The sequence below is a fragment of the Cyanistes caeruleus genome, chromosome 10 (genome assembly GCF_971803275.1).
Source record: "Cyanistes caeruleus chromosome 10, bCyaCae1.hap1.1, whole genome shotgun sequence".
In the NCBI taxonomy this organism is placed as follows: Eukaryota; Metazoa; Chordata; class Aves; order Passeriformes; family Paridae; genus Cyanistes; species Cyanistes caeruleus.
The window spans coordinates 22,991,304-23,017,491 of record NC_141710.1 but is presented as its reverse complement, the minus strand read 5'-3'; the positions used below and the strand labels follow the sequence as shown (position 1 = coordinate 23,017,491).

The window sequence follows — 26,188 nt, the reverse complement described above, 5'->3', positions numbered from 1 at the left end:
ATGATTTCAAAGCTTTTCTCATTTCCAACATTGAGCACGATTCGCTCCCCTCGTCCAAAAACAAAAATACGTTCATTAGAGCATCCAAATTTCAGATCTGAGAAAGGGAAAATGTTGTTCCCAATTCTGCTGAGCTCTCCTTGGGTGGTGCTGTCCCCAAAAACCCAGGTGTGGCTGCAGATGGCTGCTGCTCCTAATTGCTGCAGGTTTCACCCTCAGCTAATTGCCTGCTCCGAGCCCGTTGTGCAAAGCAGGAGTAATGGCCCATGAGACATTAGAGGTGATTAGGAAAAAATAAAGTTCCTTGGAAGACTGAGATGTTGACTGGCTGGAAGTTAAATTCCAGCAGTCCAGGTGGGCAGGAGGATACACCAAGAAAATTGAGAGTGGAGTGGTTAAGCTGCTACTAAGCCTGTTAAGCTGGCAAATTAAGAACAAGACAAATAAACAAACAAAAATCTCCTCCAGATTATATTTGATCAAATAAACAGGAAAAAAGGAGAAAAAAAGCAGGTGAAGATCTGATACCAAATGAAAAAGGTGAGGAGTAAATTTTTCACTACTTCAAACAGAGATAATTACTGAAAAACTGGAATGTCTGGTGGTGTTGTTGACCTGGGATTTTTCACACAGGATCTCAGCAGCTTGGAAACACCCCAAGACGTCAAATTAAAAAAAAAAAAAAGTGGTTCTTGAAGGGGGAAAAAAATAAAAAATGGTGATCACAGTAAATGAAAATTGACTTTCATTCTGGCCAGAGTACATCTACATGATGATACATTAATGTTTCATAGAGAAATTTGCTTAAAAGCACATGAACATATGAAGGGTAAGTGAAGCATCTGAGAGATGAAGAGGCTGCAAAAATATCACAGCAAAAAAAAAATCTCTTGGAGTAAATTATTAAAAGTATATAGAAATTATGAAACAATGCAGTGTTTTAATAACTGAGCCTCAAACCTCTTCAGATCTAGGCTGGGATTTGTGTCCAAGGAGGATTTAAAAGGACCCCACATCTGGGGGGATCAGCAGTGCCAAAGGAACCCACACTGCTCTGGGAAGCTCCTCCCCAGGGATTTGTTAAACACAATGATCTGTTCTCTCTTTTGAGAGTTCTTGATCCATCCTACAATAAAACCTAATAGTACATTTTCATTTTAAATGACAGATAGTCATGATCCTGTCAGAGCTTTCCATTGGGAAACTTAATTTTTCGTTTTGAAATAGTGAAATAATGCTAGAGACAAGTCTTAGAGGAATGAATTTGCAAGTCAACATCCTCATATCTGCCAGCCTCTAACTTTAAGGGAACTTTGGGTCAGGCTTTGGATTAAAAAGTGGTGTTTTTTAAGCAAAAATATTGTGTGATATAAACCAGAAATCTTCCACCCTAGTCTTTTAAATTCTGGAGGGTTCATGTTTAAAGAAATGCCTCGCTGTCAGCAGACAAATACTGAAATAATTGTTCTCTAGGGGATGACAAACACCCGTTAAAATGCAGACACACATCCACTTCTTCATTTTTAGAGCACACTAAAAGTTTGATACACTGGGGACTGGCAGATTGATCAGGGAATCTGGAGGTTGGACAACAAACCATTGCTCATTTCTGTCTCCAGCAGCTGAACCCAAGCTTTGAGGTGGGAACGATTCAATGGCACAAAAGTTTCTGATCCACCTCGATTTTACAACATCTCCGTATGCTGAAGAGATTCTGATGGAGGACTGGGGCATGAGAGGCTCCTTTGGCACCGGTGAGGTTTCCAAAAACGCAACAGGAATTGTGACAATCTGCGGGAAAAGCGGTGAGGTCAGTCAGGGGGTGATGGGATCACGCAGTCCTGGTGTGGGCCCAGAGGGAGGGGTCCAGGCCCAGCTGGGTTTAGGTTTAGGCTTCAATTTAAGGGGGAGGAGGAGTAGTTTGGCTTTTGCTTTTGCAGGATTATTTAGGCTGGAAAAGATCTCCAATATATTCCAGTCCAACAATTCTCCTGGTACTGCTGAGCCCTCCACTCAACCGTGTCCCCAAGTACCACATCTCCTGGAGAAGGTAGGGAAGGAGGAGTTCTTGGTTGCCATTTTTGTGATGATTACAATAATACTTTTTATGACTTTTTTCTCCTTCTTTATATTTGTATAAATAAGTTTTTGTCCCTCTTTGTGTCACGAGGATTCTGGGTCGGAGCCTCAGCTTTGGCGATGTGTTTGGTGTCCTTTAACGTGTTAAAAACCAGCAGAATTTATATTTTCAACTGCATTTTGGCCCAAATCTTTTCAGAGGAGATGTTTATTAGGTACTCTGGCTAATGAAGTGTCCTTTGATAATTAATTTGTCAGATTCAATTTATTGTTTCATAGGAAAAAAAAGTTGAATGTCTGGCTTTGGTGTAAAATTCAGGGTGAGTAGGTTCAGGCAAAGCTGCTGAAAATACTAAAAATTAAAGTTGGGGGTTCAGCCAAGACCTGCTGGATTAATGGATTTTGGGGCTGGTGGATTAATGAATTTTGGCACTGGGCTGGGTGGTGCAGGAGGTGGTTGGGCTGTAAATATTTGTGATATGTGAGCATGAGAGCCAATTCTCTTTGGGTGAACCTGTTTGGGTGTAATTCTACCCCAGGGCTTGACCCCCCCCCACCTGCACAATAATTAGTGGGGCTTTTTGTGAGGAGACAAGATGGGATTTGCATTCCTTGGTCTCTAATCTGTGGGGAAATCAGGGAAATAACTGTTAGAAAAAATGAGCATTAAAGGGAGAGGTTTGCTCAGCACTGGGATGATTCAAGGACTTGGTTTTCTATGCCCAGGCACTGCTAAAAGGGAAAGAAAAAATATGCCAGCCAGCAAAGCAGAAGCTGAGGATTTCTGGAGCAATGTCAGTGCTAAAATACTGATAAATGGGGAATTCTGATATTTTAAGGAAAAGAATTCCAAAATATGTCCACTGCAATGGAGTGGTGTCAGCTTGAAGTCAACTAAAACTTGTTCCCTGTGCTCCCTGTTTTCAGGAATGCTAATTAGGAGTTAAGTGGTGTGGAAGGTTGGGTTTTTCTGGGATTTTTGGTGATTCTCTCGGGAGATTGAGGGTATTAATAAGCCTCTGCCTGAGTGTTGGTTACTATGACACCATTAACAAGGACAGGTGGTTTCTATGGCAGACATGCAGAATGTTTTAGGGGTAAAGATGGCTCCAATGCAAAAAAAAAAAGAAAAATAATCCCTCATTTTCTCTTGATAACAACACAAATGAAAGCTGTCATTAGCAGGTTATTAAAGCTTTATGGCTTTAATGAATTATTTTCCTTTTGCTGGCTGGGGCTGGACGTGCTTGGGTCTGTGTGGTTTCAGGAATGTCACCTGGAAATTCAGTTTGGTTTTGAGTTCCTCCTCAGACTCATCCAGGATGTTATTCCAAGCCATATGAAAGCACTAATCCTTGTTTATAAACAAAAGTAAAACAGAGTTTAGGTTGAAGACTAATCTGGGCTGCTGGCAGGATTTGTTTGGGATGGGCCATAATCTCATTTGTTCCCATTGGAATACTGCAGTTTTCTGCAAAAAAACCAAAAAGCGCTGTCTTCTCTGCATGATTCCAGGGAATTGTCAGTCCCAGGGGAATTAAAATGCATTTGTGCATGCATTCCTGTGATTTTTCCATCCTCTGGGAGCTTTGTTTTCCCGCTTACTCCATCCCCCATCCCTCCACAACAGTGCCACCGCTGGCAAAGAACAAAACCTGCGCTGGCCCCCTGCTCATCTTTGCTCATGAAATTCCCAGAAAATCCCTGCCATGGCTCTGTTTTGGTTTGTTGCTTTATTCTCTGCGTGCATTCCTGCCTTTGCCATCCAATTTTGCCATGTGAGGAGAGGTCCTTAGGGAGCCACTTTTATTTACGGGCTGGGGATGCGAGACAGAGACTAAATCTTGTCCTGGCTGCCTCGGTGCTGCCTTGGGAACATGTGTGAAGAGGGAAGCCGAGCTCAGAGCAGGAGGATTCCAGCGGGATGGACTCTGCCATCACTAGATGGCACGCTGAGAGTGGGAATGTGGCAGGGCTGAGTTCTTCCCTGCAGGGCTTGGAACGGAGCGGTGACAGGCGCTTCACCCGCTCGGAGCCCTGGTGAAAGGGACAGAAGCTGAGCAGACAATTAACTGGGAGCAGACGTGTGTGGCACAGGCTGGTGACAGCTCCTGGCTGTGGGGGTGACACCCAGGAATGTGTGCTGTTTAAAATGTGGAAGGAATCTCTGGTTTCTTTCTTTTTTAAATTTATTTTCAATTTATTCAGTTGTGCGTTACGTAGCCGTTACGTAGCCGTTACGTAGCCGTTACGTAGCCGTTACGTAGCCGTTACGTAGCCGTTACGTGTTAATGTTACTATTTATATATTTAATGTGGCTGCTACAGCCACCTAACAACTCTCAAACATCATCAGCAAAATCCAATTATTTTATTTGCTATCGCAAACTCCTTCCTCGAGCCACAGCAAAGAGGCGAAAGTGGCACCTCGTATTATGAAATTCTAAGAATTCCATTTAGGAGCAGACACAAAATGAGCTCTTGGAGAGTTTGGAATGGCAGCAGCCAAACTTCTGCTCTCCATTGCTCTTTAATCTGGGTTTTTTTCCTGTTGCTGTAAGTCTTCATGTTCATCCATTGGAATATTTTCTCTCTGCCAGTTATCTCCCCCATTGGATCATACTTAGACCATTAAGGAAATCTTACCTTTTAATTAGCTTAATTCCAAACAGGGATTAAGATCTATTCATCTCCAGCAAGGTTTTTTTAATATTAAAAATAATGGGGCGTGTGTTGGCACAGCAACTCCTCCTGCTGCTGCTCCAGAACTGCTGACCTGCAGCAGCCAGGAGAGAATTCCTTAAACGAGAGACTTCATTACATCCCTGGCAAGTCAAAATTCCTGCTCAACTGGGTGTACTGGAAAGCTCCAGCTGCAATCCATCACTTTATTGCTTTAACCTTCTGCAGGTGATTTTTAAATGTTAACATTTAATGTGGTTATGGAGTTATTGCTTGCCCTGGTTATGAAACCTCTTGAGTGAGGTCAGGTGTGTTTGTTTAAGCCTGGATTTTATAACCAGGAATAGGTGGGACAGTTGGAGTCTGGCTGCTGGGATAACTGGTGGTTTTTGTGTGGAATTCAACTTCTGATGTGCTCAAATTGGCCCTGTGCTTTCTTAATTCTGGGTTCATAACCCTCATTGGGAGGATGTGGGGAGAAGGAAACACTGAAAAAGGATATTAATTCAAATTTTAATTGGTTGGGAAGCACAGTGTCTTTCCCTCCCAATATATTCAGTGGGAACTGCGCATGTCACCATAAACATGTTGCTGTGGTGGGGTAAGCTGTTATTGGTCAGTACACATAAAAACTGGAATAAAGACAGATGAATTCCACGTCTTTTGTATTCCCAGCGTTTCTCCAGCCCAACAGGAAGGCTCTTGTGTGCATCCATTGCAATAAACAGAATATACCTTGGCTTTTCTTCTGCAGCACTGCTGGAAAATAAGAATTGATGGTTTTTAAAATATTTATCTGTCCTACATTGGTGAAATGTTGGGAAAAGCCCATGGATTTCATTGTGGCTACTTTACTCTGACCTTAACTTATTTAATGTCTATCCCATGACATATTTGCATGTCAATACAGCAGTGGCGTGGTTTTGGTGCCAGATGATCTTGGACAGAGCATAAAAAAATACAGAAATACAACTTTTCCTGTACCAGCCCCTTATGGATGGGTGCATATCCCAAAGTCAGGGAATTCATCCCTGGAGCACTCATCGTTCCTTGGTTTTAAATCCTGAGAAATTATCCCCGCAAAGTGGGATACCTGCAACTGGAAAACATTTCAGACACGTTTTGGTATAAATATCTTTAAGTGGAATATAAGATGGTAGATCAGGCAGTGATTTTGTTTTAGATCTGAAATTCAGACAATTTTTTTTTTCCTGAAAAATGAAAAATAAGAGAAAGAAAGAAGTGATTATTTTAACTTGGAGTTTAACACACGATTTATATCCTCATTTGAAGCTGTATCATCTCCTGTATAATTCCTATGAGCAGCTCTTTTATTGAGAAGTATTGCTGCTATCAGTGCCACTTTTATGTTGGAATCTTTTTATACAATGCAAAGCTGGGAAGAAAAATGTATTCTTTCCTTCAGTCACTCATCCCTGTAAACCCCAAAGACAAACAGCTAAAATTCCTGGGGGTGAGGCAGAATCATTTATCACTCCGAATTCTGGAACACAGAGCCTGGGAGATCAAGCTGGTTTCTGGATGCTGAGCGACAACTGACATTCCACTCCAGGAAAAAAGGAAAGGAAGGGTGGGATTTACTCCAGAGCTTTCACAGTGGGGGAAAAAAAAAAAAATAATGAAAACAAAAACCTCCCAAAGAACAACAGGGTGAAAAACATCATTTTACAGAAGTAGAAGAGAGATGAGATTTATGTGTGATTTTTTCCCTCTTCTACTTCTTTTAAAATCCTAGGTGAGCTGAAATAATTCTTGAGAAGTGGGTTAGGGCCTGTTAAGTTTTATTTAATAACCCTCAGTACAATACTCAGCTCTGATCCAGCAGCTCATATGGAGGCACCTCAAGGCAATGATATTTTTTCACCCCTCTGTTATAGATAAGAGAATTAAGGGAAGGAAAGGTGAAGCTGGGTGGCAGCAAGAGTCAGAAAAGGAGCCCTGAGGGTTTTTCAGTGTAGCTTCCCTGATCTTATGTAATTAGGAGAGGTCACTTTATTGTGTAAGTAATAATTTAGTTCGCTCTGGAGTAATTGTTTGGAGTGCAGAGTGGTGAAAGCTGATCCTTGCATGGATGTTTTCCCAGTCCTTTGGTGCCTGTGCTGGCTGGGGGGTAGAATAAATGGTCAGTGATCAAGTCTGCCAAGTATTGTGAACTGTGACTGCTGGGAATTAAATTATTCAACTCTAATTCATCTTTGAAATACACACTTACATCCCCAGGAATGAAACAGCTCCTTTTCAGATGGGTTTTGACTGCATGTTTTTTTTTTGATAGTTTCAGTTCCTGAGCTGGCATGGACACTCCTGGCTTTTTTCTCTGCACCTCATCATATTTCTCTCAGTCCTGCCTGGCTGCAGAGCCACGAGATCTCCCAAACTCATCTCTATTAACCCAAAGCAGTGCTGAAATATTTTGTTTCGTCTCTTCTTGGGGTTAATTACAAGCTCACCCAGCTAATTCTTTAATTTTCAAGCTGTTCTTTTCACTCCCTTAGATGCAGATGTTGCGTTTGGGGAGGATTTTTAAGAACTTCTCTGGTTTCCTAATGCAGGCTGTGAATTTTTAAGTGCTCTGCCCTTCCTGCACCAGTGGCCCTTGCTTTGATCTGGTTAAACTCCTGAGAGGGGAGCCCTGGGGCTTTTCTCACCCTGGGAAGGAAATGTGGATTATTTCTTGAGGTGGAAAAAAAACCCAAACCCCAAATCTGTTGTCTTTGAAATGTGTTCAGTGAGGAAAGTGTGCAAGGTTAGCGCAGCCCTGGGGCGACAGCAGTGTCTGCTCCACATCCACATGAGTCTGACACTGCGGGGTTTTAAACAAAAAGCTGCTGTGAGCAGAGCCCTGTACAGCACCAAGCAGTGGGCAGCTCTTCCCAAAATCTCTGGGGTGCTGGGAGCGGCAGGAATTCACACAGCCAGATTAACACCTTGCTGGGGAGTCCCAGTGGGGCTGTCTTGGGAGAGAAAGAGTTGGTTTTCAGCTGGGAGAGTGTTTTGGAGTGGTGGAGTTGCTGGGTTGGACTCTGAAGGTCTGGGCGGGGCGTTGTTTATTATTTCTGGGCGGGGCGTTGTTTATTATTTCTGGGCGGGGCGTTGTTTATTATTTCTGGTGTGGTCCAGTGCAGTGACTCCACTCAGTGCTCGCATCTTCTTTGATTTTCCTCTATGGGATCAATGCAATGCCAAAAATCTGCAAAATAACTGTATTTTCATAGGGTCATAGAATCCCAGGATGGCTTGGATGGGATGGAAGTGACGGATTCAGTCTTATTTTTCCATTAATTACACTATATTAATATATATTAATTAATTTCCTATAATTACACTTGTAATACAATTATTGATATGTCAGGGAAACACTTTGTTATCAATAATTTTATGCTTTTAAACTTCCATCTTCCTATGTCCCAGTGTTAGATGAGGTGTCCTCAAGACCCATTCCTAAAAATCCAATGTATTTCAGTGACTTAAAGGATGAGATTTTGTCCTTGAACTGTATTTCAGTAATGCCTGTGGCTTTTAAACATCTCGGCCCAATATCTGAATTATGGTACAAGACATCTGCCCTTACCTTGCTGTTGTGTTTTTGAGCATGTGACAAAATCCATTCTTGGAGTTTTCTGGACCGATCCATATCTGGCCAGGAAAGGTATTCTGCTCTAAATTCCACACTATTAAATAGATTCTAAATCCCTTGGCTGACAGGGATCACCAGGAAGCCTTTGGAGAGCACATGTGGATGTGCAGGCGTTTGTGGAGCCAGCTCCTGTTGATAAATTAAGTGCCAGATCTTTAATCATAATCTTTAATCCCGTGTCCAGCTTCAGGTTAATTATTCAGAGCGCTTGGAATCAATTTTGGGATGATGCACACACTCAGGAAAACACTTCAATCAAATCCAGGGCTATGCATGTGTGCTTAAACAACTGAAGTGCTTTTTTTTGCAGAAAGTATTCTGTATTCTTGAAGTCAGGCCCTTAATTGAAGGGGGAGGTTGTTAGGAGAGAAACAAGAGGAAAATTTAGGGCATTCCTACAGAGGGAATCTCCTTTCCTTGACTAGTGATAGTGGGAGTAAACACAGCTTGGCCAAAACTTCCAATGAAAAATGTTAAATTTACTTGTTTTGGGTATTGTTGAAGGCATTCCTTGGTGATGGGGGTGGGTGGTTTGGTTTTAGGGTTTATTTGTGTGGCTTTGCAGTTTTTCTCTTGGTGGGTTTGGGTTTTTTGGGGAGGTTTTTTTCCCACATTTAAATAAATGTTTGGGTTTTTTGGGATGAATGGGTTTTGAGTCATTTGTAACAGTCACCTGCCAGTGCACAGAGCATTTTCCCACAGCCAGCAGTAAATGGGAAATACTCTCCAGAAATGTGATTTAAAACTCCTGACATTGAGTGATTCCCCCAAAAAATGACCTGGAAAGACAACAACTAAAACCTCACTTCAGGTGGATGATGGAGAGGTTGGAATACACCTTCCATAGCCATGAGAACCCAAAACTATTTGGAAAAATAAGCACATTTAAGCCTGATTATTTGAAGTGGTGCATCCTAGAGGCACATGGATGCCTGTGGGTTTGTTCCACATATTTTTTAATCCCCTAAATATCCAGAGCACTTCATGAAGTGTTGGGATTCCATCACAGGACTGTGAATGTAGTTGTACATTTAAACAAATTAAGTCTTTAGTTCTCTTGCAGAGCAATTTTTTTTTAATTTATTTTTTTTTTTAAATAGGTTTGAATTAGATGATTTTTCTACCGATTTCTCTCCTTTTATTTGCTGTTACCTTCGTGGCAAAATCCCGAGGGAATTCGTTATACTGAGTTAGGAGAGGAATGTCATCCTTTGCAGGAAATGTTTTGTTGTATTGTCCCAAACCCAGGGTTATTTTGACAGAGGAATAATGGAGATAGCCATGATTTAAAGAACGGGAGGAATTCCTGACAGGAATGGGGATCTGTCCTTGTTGGGAGCCAGCCTGAGGTGCTTGATCATGGGTATTGATTCAGCCCATCAAAATTTGTTGTAGGAAATGTAATTTATGCTGCGACCTTCAGACAGCTCTCAGCTGAAATGGAAAAACACGGCCCAGATCCTTACGGATGGGTCTGCTTATCACTGGCTCCAAGGAAATGCAGGATGGATGGAGGAATTCAAGTGCCTGTGCAGGCTGGAAGGACTTTCCAGTGGAACAAACATATGGAAATATCTGTTCTGTAGGCATTGCTGCGCATAAAATTTGGTCATAAAACTCCTTTAATAGAAGAATTACATCTCCCAGAAAGCAGAAATCTATTCCTTCCTCCCTTTTTCAATTCTACTGTATTATTTTCATGATAGATGTGGAGTATTGGTAGTTTTGTTTTGGTTTGGGCCAATTGCAAGTCTGGGAATGGTGCAGATGCTTGGGGAAGGAATAGGATTTGAAGGGTTGTTTCTTCCCTCAGGGTTAAAGAGGTATTTAAAAGAGCAGAGTGATGAGAAATGATTGGGGATGGGATAAACATCACTGTAAAGACAAGGAAAGGTGCAGGGACTCTTATTCCCAATTAGTTGCAGGAAAGTTACCTGGTTGGGAATCTTTTAGCAGGATAAAAGTAAAAAGTTTCTGTGTAGAATCCCAGAAAGGTTTGGGATGGAGGGAGCCTTCATCTTCACTGTCCCATCCCACCCTGCCACGGCAGGGACACCTCCCCCTGTCCCAGGCTGCTCCAAGCCCTGTCCAGCCTGGCCTTGGGCACTGCCAGGGATCCAGGGATCCACAGCTGATCTGGGAATTCCATCCCAGGACCTCCCACCCACCTTCCCCAATTCCACAATTCCTTCCCCATATCCCACCCAAACCTCTTCTCTGTCAGTTCAAAGACATTCCCCCTGTCCTACCCATACCAGGATATTGTGTCCAGTTTTGCTCCTCTGCTGTTCAAGAGAGAGGAAAAACTGCAGGAGAGCCAGAGGAGGGATGTCAGGATGATTACTGAGTTTGGGAACTCCACACATGAATAATGACTTAAGGAGTTGGCTCCGAGTTTATCCTTGTAGTACCAACAACATCATTGAGGGGGAAATGAGGTTTGTTCCTTGGTAAGGATTTGAATCAGAGGCACCAGGTACAGCCTGGTTGAGAGGAAAATCTGAGTGGTTGGAAGAAGGAGGAGAAAGGAAAAAAGGAGAAGGATAGGAATATTAACCACTGGAGTAAGTTTTCCAGGGCTGTTCCTTGCTGGAGCCGCTCGTGGCTGGACAGGGACCTGGACAAGGTGAGAGCCGTGGTGGTGGACAAAATGATGCCCACAGGTCTCTGCTCTGGGGCCACCCACAGCAATGTTCTGCAGCACAGGAGGCTTTTCCTCTCCTCACACCCCTCCCCACAGTCAGATGTTGTTACAAGCCTCGGGGTAAAAGCGGTTCAGAGTCGCTTGCGATGTGGTTTTCCCGTACATTAAAATGTTTAAGGAGTTTAAAAGTGCAGTTGTCTAAAAACAGACACCCTCAGGCTTCTGCTTGAGGAGCTGGAGACAGGAATTCTCTTTCAAAGCTGCTTCAGACGCCTGATGGCTGTATCAGAAAATGCTCCTGCTTATGCAGGGCTGGTGCCTGCGGTGCATTCGAGCAGCCTCCAGCCTTTGTGTCTGTTGGATTTGGAACATTACAAGTTTTATTTTGGGGGGATTTATGTACAAGGCTGCCGTGTCTGGAAACTCAAAGAACCGGTTTTATTCAAGATATTTTCCTCCCTCTGCTTTTGGTGGGGATATAGATGCAGTTTTCAGTTTTCTTGGAGTTGAAAATGTCAGGGTCGAAATCCTCTTGGATTGGGTTTTTCCCCCCCAAAATGACAGAGTAATCAGCACTGCATTTGAATTGCTCTGGAATTAAATTTCGAGTGGAACAGCATGGTAGCTATTTCATTATCTCAAAATTTATTCCAGAATTAGGAACCAACATTTTCAAATTTCATTTCCTTGTGTAGCTTCTTGAGCCAGCCCTTGTCTGTGACAGGCTGAGCTACAGCAGGAACGGGTTTAATTTATTAATTGGAGGCAGCAGGCATTGAAAGGTTTTGCATTTGGGCATGAACACATTTTTATTTGCATACCTTAACTAGAACAAATGGATGTCAGTATTCAGCCCTGGATTTTCAAAGGAGCTCAGGAAGTTACTTTTCTCTTTGAAAACCCTGAACTTCAGAGGAAATATATATATTTTTTAAATTATTTTTTGCAGTGACTCTGTAGTTTCATAACCATCAAGAAGAAATTAACTCAATTTCAGTGGCTCTGTCCTTGCTTAGCCCAGCTCCTTGGAGTTATCTTGGAGATTTTGTTTTGTTGTGTCCGAAGTTTGTCAGTTCTTCAGCGATATTTCTGAAATTCTGTCCTTCCTAAACAAATGCCCAGCATCTTATCTGCTATCGAGGCTGTTGGGGCTTCATCTCCCATCCTTTATCTCTTATCCCTTCCAGTCCTCTTGGAAGCTGCTGGATCGTTGCTGCTGTCTCTGGCACTGACAACCCCATCAATTCTCTACGCCTTCACTGGTCCCCTTTCTTCTTCCTGCATCAAGATAAACTTTTATTTTTATTTCTGCAGACATTCTTTTTGTTTTCTCCCTGGTGTCAGCTCCCATCACGCTGTCCTTTCCCTGCAGGCTCTGTTCATGTGGATGGTTCCAGCCTCAGCACAGGCTCCCGAGTCCATCCCTTCTTGTTTGGGGCACAATTTCCTGTCCTTGGCCCTTTCCTGCTCTGCAGGGGCCAGAGTTGATTCAATATTATAAAAATGCAGGGATTAAGGTTGAGCAGCTTGATTTAGCCCTTCCTAGTGAGCACAGGCAGCCTCTCACCGTGGGGATTGCACACTCCCACCAACACTCTCCCCTGGCACTTTTAGGACGTGTCATCCTCTGCAAGAGCACGGCAAATGCCCAGGAAAGTTGGTGGTGGTGTAGGGAATGCTGCCTTTCCCAGCGAGGTGCTGGGAGGATGATGATTCCTGTTGTCCAGGAGTGCAGCCAATCTTGAACTTGGTTATGTGAGATTAAATTTGATTTTATCACTGTTTTACTGCTGGTTTTGTAGCAGCACTTCTGTGCACAGGCCTGAATCCTTTATTCCTGATGAATTTACTGTTGTGACCGTGGTTAAAAGTTTCTTCACTTCTCACCTCATCCCAAAAAAACCTGTTTATTCCAGGAGAGACACTGGTTTCATCTCTGCTACCAATCCCAGATTGATCAGGGATCTGACTGATGCAGAGTTTGAAATCTTAAGCCTGGCAAAGAACACTTTTGGTTCTTGACCCTTTTGCTGTCTCTGTGCCTCACTCCCTGTGGGCTCAACGCAAACCTCTCCTTGGGGATGAATCCTCCTCTTATTTGCACTGCTCACAGTCTAGACATGTTTTACTCTCTCCAGCACAGCCTGGGGAAGATATTTAGGGGAAAAGTTCTGGCTTTAAACATTCCAAATTTCTTAACCCCCTTCCAAAGGCAAACAGCTGTTTGCAATAGCTGTAGATAGCTCATTTAGGTGTTATCTGCTTTGTCCAAAAAAACCCCACACAGCTTCTCCAAACCAGCCTGGCCTAAACCAGAATGGAGTCATTGCAAGATAATTAACATCCCTTGGATATTTGAGTGTGCAAAGGTGCATTTGATCCCGTTCCTGTAAAGACCTGATTACATTATGGTAATGAGAGTTTTTGGAGCTGCATTGTTGTTACGGGAAAGCTGCTTTTGAATTCAGCACAGCAATAATTCCCTCCCTTTGATCAGAAGAAATGTCAATTACATTCATATTTGAGCTGGAGATCATATAAACAAGCCCAGTCCTTTCAGTAGTGCATGGTTAACACAAAAAAAGTAATTAAAGCACATCAATAGCATTTCTCAGAAAGCATGTATAGGGGCTAACAACAAAGTACAGAGTCTTACCCTGCTTCTCATTATTCTCTAGGTTAATAAAAGATATTTTTACATCAGCTTGGTGGTTGTCCACATATTCAAAACTTTTTCCTTCCTGGCAGTGTCAGATATTCTTCCCTTTCCACCTTGTCCAAGAGGAGAAAGGCACCTCTGGGGAACTGAGCTGCTGCCAAACCAAATATCCAGGAATATTCAGAGGGGCTCCAGGTGACAATATCACCTGTGAATTGTCTTGTTATTGAATAGGAACCCGGGCAGAGTTTTATAATTCAATCATAACATTGAGTAAAATAGCAAATATATTTCATATTGTGGCTACCTAAGAGAAGAGCCTGGTTAGGTGGACATGGCAAAGTTCTTGTTGGGGAACAGAATTGTCATTGTTTCTCAAGGGTTTGTTTTTTTGTTTGTTTTCAGCTAAAAGAAATGGGCTAAATCAGGGTCAAGAGTTTCTGTCTGTCCAGGCTGGTGTGAAAACAGCTCTCAAGAGCTCACTGCAACCATCTAGAGAAGGATGAAGGGAATGTAGAGGTCCTTGTGGTGCTCATGTGTGGGTTGGCAGCTGTGGGTGTTCTCAGCCTGGTTAGGGAGGAAGGAGCAGCTGCTTTTCCCTCTGCTCCTCAGTCCCACCTCAGAATGGGCTCAGGAATGTTGGGTTTGGATTTTTTTGGCTGCCATCTGGGTGCACAAAAGTGCACCTGGATTAATTTCTACAACACTCTCAGGCATGGGGTTCTTGGAGTTGTCCTGAGCAGGACCAGGAGTTGGAGTTTGAGCCTTGTGGGTCCTGGCTCGGAATATTCCGTGATTCCCTCCATCAGTGTCTGTGTCAGGGTGATGGAAGTGTTTCAAATGAGCTGGAAAAGTTACTGCAGGAACAAAAGGGAGGAAATGATGCTGAGCTGGGAGCTGCCAAGTGCATTAAGTTGTACTATGTGCATATGTAGTAACTACCCCGTGCAAATTACTAAGGAAAATATTCCTAAAAAGCAGCAATTTCAAGGATAATAGTTAACCAGTTCTGGGACAGTCTTGTAACCCAGAACATGGACGTACACTGACTTAAATCTTGATTCTGAGCAAAGCTGTATGGCAAGAAAATAGAGAAAATATTCCCTCCTCCCCCCTGCAAAGCATCAGACGCGTTCCATGCCAGGGATTCACTCTGCTAAATGACTTCTTGAGGCAAATATTTAGGATTTTTTTATAAATGCTTGATCTCCAAGTCCACGAACAGAACTGGTTAACTGGGCTCTAGTGGGAAGGATCCATGAGGAAAAAGCAGGAGTGTTTTATTCCAAGGCCATTGTTTCAGTGCACAGGCTTTGCACAGTGCATCTATCTCAGCGAGCAGGCGCTGCTTTGTGTCACTGGCCAAAATTTTCATGGTCTGCTTCAGCAGGCAGACTTGCAGAATAATAAACAAGATTTCTGTATGTGTGACTGCCGCAAATACTTGTTGACGGTGACTGCTGTATTTCTTTCAGAGGTCCTGCCAGCTTTAATTAACTCCGCTTTATTCTGAACGGCACCGAGATTAGGAAGTTGTTTGCAATCTATTTGCACTGTAATACACAACCCAGAGCATCGCTCTCCCCGTGTCTCCCTGACTGCAAACCTGTCGTCTGCCTTGCCACAAGTGGATTTGAACCCTGGCCATCTTCTCTGCTCCATTTAGCTCCTGCTTTTTTAGCACAGGTTTGGGGATGCTCGCTGGATTTGAGCAGCTGGGGTGAGGGCGATTGCCTGCCAGGCTGCCTGTGCTTGTCAGACCCAGCAGCCATCAAGATCTCAGTATTTCTTTTCAGATGTGCATGTATCATACTTTGGAGTTTTTCCACGTCACCTGCTCCTCTTGCCTTCTGTCTGGGAGCACTCGGGGTCTCTGATTCAAGGGCTGGAATCTCCTCCAGCTGCCTCCAACTGTTGCTGTGCAGTGCTTGGAGCAGGGGTTGGATCCTGTTTTGGGGGTGTGAACTCGGCTGTAATTACACAAGAGTTGTACAAACACACATTTGCAGATCTTCCATAAGGCTCCAGCATAAATTCCTCTGCTGTTTCACCATCCCTGCCTTTACCCTGCTAGGACAGGCAGCTAGGCTCTGCCAGGGCTGCTGCTGCACCTCCTCCTGCTGCTCCCATCCCTGCTCGCTCTGCTCTCAGCAATCTCCTTAAAATTTAAGTTCTGGGTTAATGAAACAGAGCAAAGCCTGTTCTCCCTGGCAGCACAACTGGCCAAAATGACAGTTCCCACTCTGGCTGGGACAGAGATTGATGCTCATGTGCTGTGGAGGAAAAAATGCTCCAGTAGTGCTGGGAGAGAAGGGAAAACACAGGGATAATGGAAATGGAAGGTAAATAAGTGCTGCTGCTAAATTTATTAGATGATTGTGTTGGTTTGGTTGGGACATGATTTGTTTTCTTCTTCAGGGGAAGGGAAAAGCAAAGTTCTTCCCACCACTGCACTGTGTAGTTGATAGTGTGGGGAAATTGGTTTCTAATACTGATGTATTTTAACTTACCTCTTCAGCTTTCGGTGCTGAAACCCATAATTATCTGTATGGAAATGTTTTCATGAGGACAGGCCAGGCTGTGATTTACCCAGGAGGTGGTGTCACCACCTCTCCAGGGGCACTGAGAGCTGTGGTTGCTTGTTCTCTGTGGAAATGAGGAGTTTTACCTCGTGCCCTGGTAATAAACTCTTTATCCTCTGCTGGCCTCCTGAGCACGCTGCCATCCTCCCAGCCCTGGAAGAGAAACCTGCCCCATCCAGAGGGAGAAGTGCTGGGAGGAGCTGAGCTGTGGCCAAGGGACTGCTGGAAAGGTGATTTTCAGTTTAGTGCAGAGTCCTCCTTGATTTCTGCTGCTGCTCCAGGCTGGGCTGGGTCAAGTGCTCCACTTAACAGTGGAGAGCCTCGGTGCTGGGAGCAGCCCCAGGAACGGTCCTGCTGTGGGGATAAAAGCCCTCAGCACACAGTTACTCAGCGTGGGTGGAAATGGAGAGCTCCAGGCTTTTAAAAACAAACATTTCTGGCCCAGCAAGCCAGAGACAGCCCAGCCAAGGAGCCACCTGCTCCTGCTCTTGCTTGAAGTGGAACTTGGGTCTCCTCTTGTGTCACAAATGCTTTGAGTTACTGCCAGCTATCAAATACTAATGTTATTTTATATAATGGAGCCCTTTGTGCTCCTCTGAAGGACCAGCAGGGCTATAATCATAGCCTGGAGGGCTTTAAAATTTCAAGTATTTTTGCTCAATAGTTCTGGGAGGTTTTTCTTTGAAAGAAGTGCTGTCCCAGGGGAGCTGCTCTCCTCTCCACAAGCAGGAGCACAGGAACTCCTTGTGGCACTAATGGCAGCTGTGCCTGCATGAGGTCCCACGAAGAGATTCCACAGAACAAAGCTCAGCCTCCACAACATAAAATGCAGTGGGGAAAACAGTGAAATTGTGAAAGGCCTCATGTTAAAGTGATGGGAAGTCAGAGATTCCCATAGATTCACTCTTTGTGGTACAAGCAACTTGTTTCTTGGATTTCTTTCCCTTTCCTGCAGCCTGCCTGCCTCCCTCTGCTCAGAGGCTGCTGGGGTCCTTCTGGTTCATCACCCCAGTGTGCCCTGAGGACAGGCTGCTGTCACCTCCTGAGCTTCCCTGGCCACTGCTGCCAGGCCCCATCCATCAAGTGAACAGGTTGGAGGAGAGCAGGAGCTGCCAGCCTGAAATAAATCACAGCTCTGAGCAGCACCAGCTTCTCCTGCCTCGTCCCTGCCCAAAAGCTTCCCAGCTCTTGGCATGGCTCTGGAAGGAGCTTGGCTTTAGTGCTGGGATTTTCTGTGCCAAACAGGCTGGGGATGGTGGGGCTGTGGGGTCTGCTCAGACCACGGAGACAATGCTGGCTCATCCCTGTGCCAGCTGGGAATTCAGGGCTGGGAGGAGCCCATCCACAGGCACTTGGAAAAAGTGGCAATGTGGATTTTTATTATTATTTTATTTGTTTTCATTAACTGCTTCCAAGGCAGAAAACAGATTCTGTGTCATTGTATGTGCTCCACATCCAGAGAGCTATATGGATGTTGTCCCTTTTCCTGATTAAGCAATATCAAAGGCTTCTGTGCTGTGATTTCTGGGATAAAATTTGGAGGTCTGAATTTCCGGTTTGTTCACAATTTTAGATGCCTGATGAAGGGAACACTGATTAATGGAGTTATGAAAAGTAGCAAACAAAAAACACAGAAAATAATTCAAATTTGTTGGCAGTGCTTTTGCTGTTGTTGGACATCAGAAAATCGGTGGTACAAGACCTATAGAATGTAAAGTAAGGGTGGAAGAGGAACCCTTCCCTTCCTTCTGAAAAATAAAAAAAGTAGGAGAAAGCAGACTGGGAGTTTTGAAAACATGCTGTGTTTGATGAATCACAACCGCTCTCTTGAATGACTTTACTCAAAAGTACCAGTGCATTGCAAGTTTAATTCCTCTGGTTTGAAATCTTTCTTGAAGCTGTTTTGCTTCAAGGAACACTCAGTGAATGTGGACAGGGTGGAATGAAATGATGAATGGTTCTGTAAACATCCCTGAGCATGGTGCACAAACATGGAAACACTCCTGGATTGCCTGGATGGAGGAGAACCAGCAACTCCTTGGAGCCTGGGGAATGCAGGGTGTGGATGTGTGAGCAAAGCTCCTGTCAACAAAAAAGACAATTTTGGCAATTTTTCCTTTTCAAAACAATTTTGAATTTCTAGCATTGAATTCTAGACATCTAGCTTAAAACCATGCCTGCTTGGATCCTTTTTTTTCATGCTTTTATTTGTTTTATAAGATTGATTTCACTCATTTTTACCCCACTAAAAGGTGAGCTCATGTTTAGCACGATACCTTTAATTTCCTCCTTTTTATAGCACACCTGGGGACGCCTCTTTGCTCCTCACCTTAATTTTAATCGTGCACTGAGAGCAGCCTTTATATTATTCAAGCAATCTTGGTGGAATAAAAAAAAAATGGAAATTGTCATTTGTCCTTGATGGCTCCACTTCCCGTCGAGCCTGCTGGAGATGTAAACACGCCAGGCTCCACTTCCCAGGCTCTAAAGTGAGACTTCCAGGTGTGTCAGGATTACACATGGAGCATTAGGAGGTTTAAAATGTTTTTCCTGTCAGGATAGGAGTCACAGCAATTTTAGGCATTTGATGCAATGCCCCATCCCATGCTCTCTCTAATAGAGGTCGTTATAATGCCTGTTTTGGAAGTGGTGTTATTGATGAGCTGCTGCTCTGCAGAACCCAGATTGCCTTTCCAGTCTGCTTTCTGCTCACAAGTTGTTTTCTCGGTGGGAAATAAATTGTTTTCGCTGTGGGAAATGTTGGTTGTTTACTAATAAGTTGTTTTCTCACTGGGAATAGATTTTGAATGTTAAGATGGAATATGGGGTTTTGCTTTGTGCTGGTGAAGGAAATGCAATGAGCCTCAAGTCCTTGAGCTGTGGGGACTTTTTTAAACAGAAGATTGATTGTGTCCTGCCTCAGTCTTGCACCTTACAGGCTTTTAAAGGGGACACAGGGAGTTGTACCTTGGCAGCCACTCAGAACTGAAGTTGTGGTCAAGCAGGCTGGCTGGTGATGGAAGAGGAGCACGGATTTCACTGGAGCTCGTGCTCACCTGCAGCTCTTCCAGGGAAAGATATGTCTTTTTTTTTTTTTCATTTTTATCACAGAATCACAAAGGTTGAAAAAGATCTCCAAAGCTCAGTCCAGCCTGTGACTGATCCTCCCTTGTCAAGCAGAGCAGTGTTTGTAGGTGAAACGGTCCTGAAACCCCCCACGGTGCAGCTGGATGTGGTGTGTGTTTGGAAACCTCCCTGGATTCATTAAAACTCCAACAAAATCTCCCCTGTGGTGGTGGGAACATCAGACTGACATTTTCATCTGGAGGTGTTTGGACAGAACAGACTCTGACTGAAATGCATTCAGTGGAACAAGGGGAAAATGGGATTCACAGGGAAAATATTCAGAAATTAATTTTATTCCTGTATTTTCCTTCAAATTTTGTTCCTGTAGGTCAGAGTAACTTTGTGATGACACATTTTTATGTGAGAGTTCTGAGATCGTCCTAGAATTCATAGAATCATTGTAGAATGATTTGGGTTGGAATGGGACCTCAAAATTCCTCTCATTCCAAGACCCTGCCATGGCAGGGAAAACTTCCACTAGACAAGGTTGTGCTGTTCAGGAGGAATTTCTTCATGGAAAGGGTTGTTAAACATTGGAAGGAACATTTGGAATCCCCATCCCTGGAGGTGTCCAAGGAAGGCCTGGAGGTGGCACTCGGTGCTCTGGGCTGGGGACAAGGTAGGGGTTGGTCACAGGCTGGTCTCGATGGTCCTGGAGGGCTTTTCCAACTGAAAATTTCTGGAATTCTGTGACAGCAGTGAAGTAAAAAAGACCCAATCCCATCCAGTGAACGCATCTTTCTTTCTTGGGCCAGGGATACATTGGATTTTAGGGAATATTTCTTCACCTAATGGCTTGCCAAGCATTGGAACAGGCTTCCAGGGCAGCAGTGGAGTCACCATGCCTGGAAGCATTCAAAAAATGTGTGGATATGGTGATTTTGGACATAATTTAGCAGTGCTGGTTGAATGGTTGGATTTAATCTTGGAGGCCTTTTCCATCCTTAATGATTCCATGATCCTGGGAAATATTAAAAAAAGGTTGACACATGTTTTCTGTAACACTTCCTTTCAGGTGAAATAGAAGATTTGTGTGTATTCAGGAGGTTTTGAACTTGTTTATAATTTTCTGTTGATCAAATGAGGTCTAAAACGACTGGAGAGGGCTTTTCTGAGGGAGAAACAAACTGATTTTCCAGCAGCCAGAAATGGGATGTGCAGACACACTGTACACTTGGACATATATGGCCCAAAGAGGTTTTAAATGGGGAGAAAAAAACCAGATTATTTTACCTGGGGAGAACTTGTTTGACAGGGTAGAATACATATTCCCCCATAAATGGGCTGCATGATCCCCATTTCCTTTCCTGGAACACTCTCAGAAAACTAAAAGATGTTTAAAAAATTTGAGATTTTGCATCTATTGGAGAATTTGCATAGAGTGACTGCAGTTCCTGCTGTAATTCATTGGGTGCCTTCTGTGAACACAGATGTGAGCCCTTGGTGCTCTCCATAAATTTAAAGAATGACTGCAAAAGGATAAATCTAAAAATATAAAACTTTAAAAAGCAGAGAAAACCAAGGAAAAATCTGGGCAGGGGGTGAAGAATTTGCCAGATGTGCAGAAGAGAAATCACAGCAATGAAAGGAAGAAGCTGCTGGAGGGTGGAATCTTCCTTCCAGGCTGGGAGAAAGTTTTTGGAGTCAGCTCAGGGCCTTGCTGGGCCACAAGAAACTTCTTCATTCCTGAATCATGGAAGTATTGAGGTTGGAAAAGCCCTCCAAGATCTTGGAGTTCAACCATTCCTCATCACTGCCAATCCCACCACTGCCCCATGTCCCCAAGTGCCACATGCACAAGGCTCTGAAATCCCACCAGGGATGCTGGCAAGGAAGAATTTTGGGGGGCCAGGATATTTAAAAGCTTGGAGCAGCAATTCAGATTTGGATATTTAAAAGGATCTAAAGTCCAGGATCTCTGTGTGGCAAAATGGAATTTGAATTTTTTTTATTCCAAACTGAGCCATACAAAATTCTTCTCTCAGCCACAGAATGCAAAGGAGATGTTTTAGGTCACATGCCTTTTGTTGGTTTTTTTTTCATTTTTTTAAAAAAAATTAATTGGGTTTTTAAATTTTATTTTACTTTGTCTCCATTCTTGCAGTTATTTGCCATTTTGGAAACTCCTGAGTTTCCATTCAGTTGTCTGTTCTCTAGAGCCAAGAGTAATGGAATTATTGAATTCTTTAGGCTGGAAAAAGCCCTCTGAGTCCAACCCTTAACCCAGCACCGTCCCCCATTGCCACCACTTGTTTTCCACCCAGTTTTGGTGGTTTTTCTCATGTTTTTCTCCATCCACTCCATATTTCAACAAGTTGGGATGCCCAAAATGCAGCTCGGTGCTCCAGGTGATGACTCCTCAAGGACACAGGGAGAGGGAACATCCTTATCTCTCCTTCCCCCTTACTTTTGATATCAGTTTAGAGCTGTCTGATAAAAAGCTGTCACCACCTAAAGTCACCAGACTGGGGCTGGAGGGAGGAGATCACGCTGGCATTCGGATGTCAGTAAATATTTAGAAAGGTAAAAAGGCCAAAATGGGAATTTTGTGGCGTTGGAGTAGAGGAACAGATGGATTTCTGCTGTGGCTTCATTTAGGTCAAGGGAAACCTAATTAACAGAAATTACAGCATATGAGCCTTGTATTAGAGCTGTATTCACAGATACCATGATTTTTGCATTAAAAAAGGTAATTATCTGTTCCTGGGAAGCAATAGAGGAAACATAAAAGCTGTCAGAGGGCATTTGGTGTATTTTACCATGGAATTTTATTGCTAAATCTAATTATAATTACAAATTTTTTCAGTGATGGTGAGACTGAGGGGATTGCTCCTGAAATGAGGAGCAGTGATTCCTATTTAGCAGTCTTCCAAGGAATTTCTCAGGGCTTCTTAGGCTTTGTTTTCTGGGCATGGCTGGGAAAAATAATCCAAGTGGATGTTTCAAATGGGTCATTTGAACTGCATTTTGAATTGTGGACAACCAGAGGTTGAGAATTCAAGTCTTAAATTTGCCTTAGAGATGAATTAAGCAAAACTGAAATAAAGCTTTGTTAATTCTGAATGTCTGAGAGGCTTCATAGTTGTTAAGGCAATTTTAACTAATCCCCTTTAACTTGATATTTCCAGTTAATTTGGATTTATATCTCAGCGTTGGTGTGCTGATAAACCCTGATATAAAACCCATGTTAAAATGAGCTTTTTTGTAGGGATAAAGCAGAATTTTGTTGTGCATCTCAGTGGAATGTTTCCACTTTGTTGATATCCAGAGGGTTTTCCCTCTTGCTGGAATTGTGACAAGGCAAATATTTGTGCCTTGGATGACTAATTTTAACTGTTAATTTCTAATTAATTAATTTTTCAAGAGCTGATCTTGAAAATTTTTCTTTTCTCTGGAACAAGGCTTACCTTTGTCAGGCAAAATTTAAAATGGCATCATTTTACTGGGGTCCTGAATGGTTTTTATTTATTTAAAAATCTGGCTTTGTACATTCAGAAATTGCCTCACGTACAAAACTTTCTAAACATCCCTGGAGAAACAATTTACAGAACTTTATAAGCATCGCTGGAAAAATAATTGACAAAACTTTATAAATAACACACCTTGAGAAACAATTTACAAAAAAACTTACTCTGGCGGAGAGGGGTGGTCTGAAAAGCTGGAGAAAAGCTCAGCTCGTGCTGGGTCTGAGCTTGATCAGAAGGAGCAAAGTCACGTCCTGGGTGGCATTTAATGATTTTGTCATTGCTCTGACATTGCTGTCACCGTTGTTTGTTTATCCAACCTGCCCGAGGCACCGCAGCTCCTCGGGAGCTTTGACGTGCAAAGCTCTCCCAGGAACAGATTTGGAGCCAAGGAGGGCTCGTGGGCTTGCTGGGCTCCGTGACAAAGGATGATCCATGGGGATGAGCCTCCTCATTTATAGTTCTGTGGAGATGGTCAAGGTGATGGAATTAGCTGGGAAATATCCGTAACAGCTCATCGGGGATCTAAAGACCTTTGCGCTTAAAGATTTTTCAGTTCATTAAGAAATCAGAGTAAGTAAAAGTTAACTACTAAATAATCACTGACTTCTGAAGACAATTTGCCATCAAATTAGGTCGGATATTGAGAGGGAAGGAATCTCTCACACTTGAACTCCTATAAAAGCACTTTTGAGAGACGTTTTTCCTCCCCCGGTGAGCCGTACACGTTCAGATTTAACCGGGTGACGATTCCACCCTGGAATATCAGCTGGGTGCCCTAGAAAATCTTGCCAATCATCTTCCCACTTGATCTTTGGGGATAAATTGGGAAGTGCTATTTTCCCTGTGTTTCATGTGGAAGGGAGGCAAAGGAGTTCAAGGATGTGGGATGGCTCCTATGGGTTTGGCTGGCTCTCTTTTATTCCTTTGAAATTCCATTTTCTCTTCAGTGGAAGATTTTTGGGAGCCCTGTTTTCCACCACTGATCATGAGAAGAGGCAGTTTAGGCTCAAATATTTTTGCAGCTCGAGATAATTTGGTGGCAATTTCAGGATGAAGTCGTTTGACTTCACAGTCTCTTAAGGTGTGGTAAACTTGGAAATTTTCCTAAATTTAGAATAACAGGACTTCAACGTCTTGGAATAAACTTCACTTCTTAAATATTTGCAACTGTCCTTAGCACCTGAGTAACTGAGCTGCTACTGCCTGAACAAAATTAAACGTCAGCTAAAACAAGTGTTACTGTTTAATGGCATGAAAGAAACTCTGGCTCAAGAATTTCTGGGCATCGATATTCTGGTTTTAGAATATCAAAGAAGATTTAAGAATATCAAGAGAATACTTGGTGGTTACTCCTTCATTAATTATTGCCACTTTTTTTGATATTACGTTGGAATTTCCTTCTCACCCAGGTATATATTTACTTCAATTCTTAGCCTTTTTTTTTTTTTTTTTCACATAATAAACTTCATTAGTGGGTAGGATTTAGCCTGACTTTTTTATGTAGCTTATCCAAACTGAAGCTCATCAACCACGAGCCTCTAAAAACGCTGGAATGGGAATGTTTACAGACTTCTGACAAACACTGAGCTGTTGATTGCAGAGACATTTTTATGAGTGAGCAGCAAATGTTTCTGGAGAGATCATTTACAGTGAGGCTGCTCTGATTGAGTTATTTGCTGCGTTTCTGTGGAGCTTTTCTTTTTTTGTTGTTTGTTTTCTCCAAGGGAAGTCATAATAAAAGATGAGTCTGAAAATAGGCCCCATGTCTGGTGGTTATGGATGTACTGCTATAAATAGTGGGACTTCTGGGGGCTTTTTGGATGTCACAGTGAAATCAATCTTGGGATAATTATGCTACTCTGAAGAAGCTGGAACATCAGCTTAGTCTTTTATGTGTGAATATATAGGAGTGACTTTATTGATGGTACAATAATTGAACATTACAAAAACTGTTCAGCATCTTCCTTAAGCGTGGAAGTGCTGAGCAGTGTAACAAAAACCCAAATTTGATCCCAACAGCTTTTTCATAGGTGGGGGTCCTTTGCCTCTATCACCAAGAATGTAAGAAAATCAATTTTTCATCATAATGCAAGCAGCAATTGAAAAGTCCTAATATTTTTGTTTCCTTCTGAAGGGAAATGAAGTGTGACTGACATATTTTGTCTCATTTTACCAATACAGTTGTTAGAAATAGTTTCTTATTAAATAGTTTTAGGAGGATGCTCTTCTTATCTGTGGTCTGAGTCTCCTGTGCCTCATGTGAGATTTTTAAGCCAAAACAATTATTAAATAAGATCTTTTTTTGTTAAAAATAAACAACAATAATACTAGATCAAATTTAGAATCTGGATCTCTTAGGACTAAGAAAGTACTGGCCCAAAAAAGACCAGTGATATTTATGTTAATATTTGCTTTAAAGGGAAGATAGTTTTGGGAACTCCAGGTAAATTCCCCCAATGAAAATATGGGAAGAAGTTTTGTTTTCCTGCTTAGCTTTGCTCTGGAATGTGATGCTAACAGAGGGAGAAGAGTTTCCTTGTTAATATTTTGTAATTATTTTCTGGTTCTGCTCCAAGGGTTTTGGGTTTTTATTGTACAGGACAGTTGTATATAAAGAGCTGAAAGAGATAATGGAGTGACTGGAAAGAAAATCAACTTGTGAATGTTTTTAAGTCCTTCCCATGGTTGGCATTGTGGAGGCTCCTCCTTGGGCTGATGTCACTCAAATATTTGGGTGCCTCCCAGGAGCGGTACATTTCTCTGATTTTACAGCAGAGAAACTGTTAATCCATTTCCCTACCTTATGTACACACAGATTTTATGTGCATATAGATTCAAGTAGAGTGAAGACTTTGGGACAAAGCTCAAAAATGACTTTTCTAACACCTTCATGGCTATTAAAATAAGAGCATTTGAGTCCAGCCCTATCTATAGACAAGCTATAAATAGCTTCCAGCAAGAAAATGATTTGTCACCAGCAATTATTAAAAACTTTCCAGTTAAATCCAAGTTATAACCTTCTTAAAAACAGAGAGGGCTGAATTATTATTTTAGGTTTCATCTGGGTCATTTTCAAACATGAATAAAACATTTCCCTTGCACAAATCATTCATCTCCTCAAAACCTTCAGGAAAGGTTGCAGAAATGACCAGCAGAGGTGAAGATGTTCATGCAGATTTCGTGGTGATGGAAAAGCTCTTTTAGAAACAAGGGGAGAAAGCAGAATGTGAGAAGAAATCCATCAATAGCGGGGGAGAAATGAAGTGCTTTACTCAAATGGCACCACCACTGA

General features: G+C 42.7%; 1 long non-coding RNA gene across 1 annotated transcript; it reads left to right on the top strand.

Annotated features, from left to right (window-relative positions):
* The first annotated feature begins 322 nt into the window (after positions 1-322).
* On the top strand, positions 323-15,162 carry LOC147651379 (uncharacterized). Its single transcript, XR_015274343.1, has 4 exons — positions 323-540; positions 1,620-1,810; positions 1,941-2,050; positions 9,814-15,162. It is a non-coding gene; the product is annotated as an uncharacterized LOC147651379 (long non-coding RNA).
* Positions 15,163-26,188: the final 11,026 nt, after the last annotated feature.